Source organism: Ailuropoda melanoleuca, chromosome 15, assembly GCF_002007445.2.
Source record: "Ailuropoda melanoleuca isolate Jingjing chromosome 15, ASM200744v2, whole genome shotgun sequence".
Lineage (NCBI taxonomy): Eukaryota > Metazoa > Chordata > Mammalia > Carnivora > Ursidae > Ailuropoda > Ailuropoda melanoleuca.
Genome location: NC_048232.1, coordinates 22,332,469 through 22,338,698, shown reverse-complemented (window position 1 = coordinate 22,338,698; position 6,230 = coordinate 22,332,469).

Sequence of the window (6,230 nt, the reverse complement as noted above, 5' to 3'; positions counted from 1 at the left end):
ATTCTCTTGTCATTTCAATTTTAATATATTTTATTTCCTTCAGGGTATAAAACGTTTGTCACCATTGTTTTCTGTTTATTGGGGTGAGTTGTTTTCTCTAATATATCCTTTCTTTCTCATTTGATTAATAAGCTCCTTTATTTCATCTTCTCTACAACCCACCCCCATTTAAAAATGTTTACATCAGTCTTTTAATTTTCTTCCCATCCATCTTTGATCAGGATTTGCTATCTAGATTTTCTGTTTCTATAAAAGAGAGTGGAGGAATTATTTTTGAGTACCTCGGCCTTCCTGTTAAATCCAGCCAATGAGGAGCTTGGAAGAAAGCAAGAGGTGGACTCATGAAATGTAATACAAGATTGGGCTCTCTCATGGTTGCAAAGTCTATTCTTTTTTCCTTTAATGTTGCAATTTTTAAAAATTAAAATTTAATTGAAAAAATCTTTTAGGAGAAAAGTTATGCAAGCCTGCATCTTTCCTACTTAAGCCCAGATGTGAATTGCCACATACTCCTGCAATCTTTTCCTATCTGAAGGAAGAACTCTTGGTTAGTTGACTTTTGGATTACTAGGGAATGCAGGCAATTACAGGAATAGAGGAATGGAATCTACAGTGCTAGAGAATATTAAAAGACACCCAGAGTTTTACTGACTTAAGCAATGGAGAGGTTTTTAGAAGTCTCTCCTACTTCTGCTCCATGAAGATGAAAGAGAAACCTTGCTCATTTTTTTCATTCTGTTGAAAAAGATTTGGTTGTTCTGGATTAGGTCTATAATATCAAAGTCAATTGCTAGCACACTTTCTTAGTTAGAATGGTTAGGACTTAGCTTTCTATTCCAAGATAATAAAAGCATATTTCAATTTTCCAGTAATATGGTTTTCTACCCAGATTGCATGGTATTTTCACAGGATGTTCTAGCTCATATGTAGTTGAGTGGGTGGAAACATTTAAAAAACGTGTCTCATATTTTAAGGAAAAGTGGAATGCTTTTAAATGAAAATCACGATTCTTAGGATAAAATAAAAACTTGTCTGTTTTTAGGCTTGCTTTTCTTGGAATATAGAAATGCAATCTTAATAATGCTGGTGAATATGACTACCATACCATTCAAGTTTAATTATGGAGATGCTGGTGCTGAAAAATAATTTGAATCTAGAAGAAAATGTTTGATACATGATTTTGGATAAACTATGGGCTAATAACTGACAACATGCAAGTGACATTAATTTTTGGCATGGTGTTGTGGCCAAAAAAGCATCTCAGTCACCAGAAATGAAGTTAAGTAGAGACAGGAAGTAGCATTTCTGGAAGTTGAAGAGCCTTCTTTGTGGACAACTCTTGTAATTTATACTGTCCATTTTAAGCATATGCCCACAGGCAAGTACACACATCTTCTTGCACTCTGGAGAGCTGTGGTCAGCAAGGGATTTCTTGAGGTATCAGTATTTATCAATAATAGTGACACAATCATCATTCCATTCTTGAATCACGTTATAGTGATTTCTGGCTGTGAAAGCTGTCATAGGTATTACGGGGGTCTGAAGAGTAGTAAAAGCCCTAGGAATCCTCCCTACAGAAGTTTAAAATCTAGATAGAAAGGGAGACAATATTCAGTTACAGTTAAATGATAACATAAGATTGTTTATGATCAAGTAAGTAATTCATAGCAACAAACAAATAAACCAAAAAGAAAATCCCAAGCAGAATACTAGGTCAGAGGGGGAAAAGACCACAATAAGCTGAGGGCAGGGAAATTATTCAAAAATATCTATTGTGTGTGGCAGTTTGCTTGGCCCTGTATACATTGAATCAAGTAGTGTCACTACCATTTAGGTTAAAAATTAATAATTGATGAAAGTCATCCTGGGGACAGAAATGATGTCATATATCTAGCCTATGCAGAACATTAAATTAGTAAATCATTTACATTATTATTGTTAAAAGAGGTGATGAAGAAAGAAGAATCTTAGAAATCTTCTTTATTATGGAAAATTATTGCCTTCACTTGATTACAGTAGTGAATGCCTTGCCAGAGAGGTAGGTTTTCTGGAACTGTTCAATTCAACACGAAAGTCTTTTTCCAAGAAATATTAGCAGGTAATGTGTCTTTTTACTATTGTATGAAAAAGAAGTGAAGTCTACAGTATTGTCCTAAAACTGAAAAAAATGCTTACTCTTTTGAGGGCCACTGGTCTTAACTGCCTCAGACACATAGCTTTGCAAATGCTTCATCCCAAATTACACATTTCATCTGTGGAATTCACTGGCAAACACTTGTGCCTCTTAGAATTGCCAACTTCTATATTCAGAGTAGAAATCATCCATAGTTTATAACAGAATGACATTAGACCAGGGGTTAAGACACTTGGTTCTATTTCTTTTCCTTGATTGTGTTTCACCAAAACAATATTATTATGTCATTAACAAAGTAAAAAGTTATGTTTTAAGGATATAGTTCGCATCTTTAAAAATGTCTTGCCTACATTGTCAGAATTATAGTGTACAAGATTGTCTTGTAGTTGTTATTAATATAGCTGTATTAATTTCTGAGACTATTTCAAGGGAAACTCTAAGAAGCTAGTTTTTTTTTTTTTTAGGATTTTATGTATTTGTCAGAGAGAGAGAGCACAAGCAGTAGGAGCGACAGGCACAGGGAGAAGCAGGCTCCCCGATGAGCAAGGAGGCAGATGTGGGACTCCATCCCAGGACCCTGGGATCATGACCTGAGCTGAAGCAGACGCTTAACAGGCTGAGCCACCCAGGCATCCCAAGAAGCCAGATTATTAATTAGCTTTGCTCAAAAGAGGAAAATATTAGCTTTTCAAAGTAAAACAAAGGTAGAATTACTGTTAGCTCTTGTTTATCCATGATATTTAGGATAAAGAAAACTATCAAGATATCAACTGTGAAACCCACAGTTAATTCCAAACCTCCTTTCATTTACAGCGGTCTCCAAACCCATTGTTTCACCAAATCTCTCACTGGAGCAGTTAACTAGTGGCCACACAATTTAAGTTTGGCTCCTTTTCCTTTCTCTTGCCCTCCCTCTGGTGGAGGTGTTAATGAGTGAAATGCCCAAGATGGGCGGCTGGAGGGAGCTCCAAGAGTTTGCATTCTCCACTAATTACACCATCAGCCTTTGGAGTGGTGAACGACTCACTGACAGCGGCCACTTTGTAGATGCCCGGATAGCGTCCAGTTTGGTCTGCTTAGAATACATCTAAAGGAGAGCTCAAACCGTTAATAAAATATTACTATGGCTCATACCTTCAGAAAGGAATTGACCTAATTTTTAGCTGGGTTAAAAATGTTCCTGATAAATAACAATAAAATAAAATAAAATAAAGAGTATAAAGAGTTCCTAGTTGGGGAAACAGGATAAACACCTGCTTTATAATAAGACTGTAATCAGAATGATGTTTTTACATTTTGAAAGCTCCTTCACTGTATTATCTCATTTGATGTTCTTGACAGCCCAGCTAGCTCGGGAAGTTGCTGTCACACTCAGAGGTCCCAGGAGAGGACCAGGGCCCAGATTTCCCCAATCTTAGTTCTGTGCTACTGTCCCTGTCCATCCAGATAGCCTAACACACATAGATACATATAATTGCAATTTATCATAATGATTCTTAAAAATATTCCCAAATTTTAGAACATCATGATCATTCCCATCCTAACAGAAATAAGATACAATAGTAACTTCTCATAATGGCTCTTAAAAATGTTCCTTAATATGGAACATCATAATCATGCCTAACCCAGAGGTAAGATTAAATTAGTTATCCACAAAGCACAATAATTAGCACATAACAAGCTAAGTAAATGTTAGTTAATGTTGTTATTATTGTTAAAAACCACGTGAGAGGTCGTATAGTGTTGTGGAGAAAAGCATGGAGCTGACCCTTTGGGCTTAATCCTGGCTCTGTCACAAAGTTATCTCATTAAGTTGTGTGTAAAGCTGTTGGAAGAATACCTAGCACAGAGGTGGTCCCATATAGATGGCAGTCAGTATTATTACTTGATAGCTCTAATACTTATACATGGAAGTAATAATTTGCCTTAAGTCACAAGGTAAATGACACAGCTAGACTGTAATCTTGATGCTTCCATTTACCTTTTATAGACATGTCTCTCTAGGCTATGTTATTTTCCTACAATTTCTGAAATGTGTTTACCTCCTTTCATGTCTCTTTCCATGGCCAATATTTACTCTCCTTTACCAAACCGAAAATCTTCAAAATCAACATTTATAAAAATTTCCATTGCAAAAATCTTAAACCCTAGATGTCCTCAGCTATGAAGTACTGCGTTTAGCCATGCATGCATATTTGCATTTGTAAGGAGCTGTTTTGTGCTTGAAATTGTTTTTTCTTTCTGGACATATTCTATAAGCCCACTAGAGGTACGCTACTTGAATCCTGCATTTCTATTCACTTCTTGTTAATTTACTCAACAGTATCTAGAACTGGATACTGCTATAGCCCAGTGGGCTATTCAGTAAATTACCAAATGACTGGCAGGCATNTTTTTTTTTTTTTTTCCTTTTTTTTTTTTTTTTTGTTCTTTGTTATTGGCTGACTAGTTTTGTCAGGGGCTGTCACCAACATGCAAATTTCATGGCCATTTAAAAATGATCCAGTCAAAGTCTTTCCTCTAATTGAGGCTGAGGATTTAGTTGTATATTCTAAATGCTTGGCACCTTCCGCTCTGAGGAATATTAAAACTAAGGCACAGGTATTCAGGCTCCAGGGAATGTGTTTTTATTTGTTCGTTTGGTCGGGTTTTTTCCTCATCGAGAAACAGGACCGCAGGCAGCGGGCGGGGAGCACGGGATGGGGAGGTGTCTTAAAATCTTCAGGGGATGATAGTGTGGTAAGAAAGAAGGAAAAGGTAAGCAGACCCCATAGCTTCTTGGTTTTGTTCCTTTTTTTCCCTTAGGATGGTGGTGGCAGCTGATCAGACACAATAGCTGGCAGTCCCCCGCCGGAGTGAGGATACAAATGACCCTCAACAGCAAATGACCCTACTCAACAGGGAGTAGGGGTGTGTCTGGGAGGGGGTGAGGATGAGGGTGACAAGGTGACAAACGCCGCCGCCTCAGCAGGCTACCCCACTCCAGTCCCGCGAGGATGCGAGCCGGTGAGCCACCTCCCTGAGGGTTGGGGGTGGGGNGTGGGGGACGGTGGGAAGGGGAGACTGAGGGGCGGTGGCTTTTCCTACCAGGGGAGGGGCAAAGGGTGGAGGGAAGCCTGAGTCAGCAGCCCCTGATTGGCTCGTGTTCTCTCGTCGCGTCTCCGGATTGGGCTATTTGCAGCGGGAGATGTTGTGAGGCGCGGCGGGGCGGAGCGAGCCGCCCGGGGTCTGAACCAGGCCTCGGAACGGGTGGGGAGGGGCTGCGGTTGTGCTCTGGTCCTGGAGCCGCTGTGACCTGTAGAGTGGAGCGGCGCAGTCACCTTGCCTCGGTTCCGCTAGTCGCGCCGACTTCATTCAACTGTCTGCAAATGTAAAAAAAGAAAATAATTGAATGAACAACGCCTCGATGCGACCCCCTTCCCCCAACACGAGAAGCTATTTTGCTGTTGGGCGTGAAAGGACACTCCCTTATTATCTTGAAGTCGCACGTCGCATCGCTGCTTCTTTTCTCTCCCGGAGCCAAAAAAAAAGTGGGGGGGCGAAAACTCGCCAAGATATGTTTCCCGCAGTCTGGGACCTGTGACCCCTCAAATTCGCGAATCCAGCCATATGATTGTCCCCCTCTCCGCCCCTGACACCAAGCACCTAGTCTTCTTCCCCAGTAGAAACCTCGGTTCCTGGCCGCTCTCAGTCTGCGCTCGGCTGACTGGAGAAGGCAGGGAGGTTTTGTGTGTGCCTGATTTTAGGGGGGGTTCCGGGGGGCCAGTGAGGGCTTGCAGGTCGGAGACGCCTTGGGAGGGGGTTGGCGAGTACCCTCTACCCCGGCTAATCCCCCTTCTCCAGCGTCGGTTCCCGGGACCGTATTATTCAAGACAGAAAATATTCAGCCTCAGAGCCTCCCCTGGGGAGGGGAGGGGAAGGAGGTGGAGTGGGAGGAGGTGGATCCAGGGAGGAAGAAGCGAGAAATCCGCCCCCGGGAAACAGCTCGGCGCGGCAGCGGAGCGAGGCAGTTCTGTCACTTGGCGATCGCGGGCGCCCGAGCGCGGCCCCGGCCCGGCCCGGCGAGGCGAGGGGAGAGTCCGGCGGCCGCCGCCCC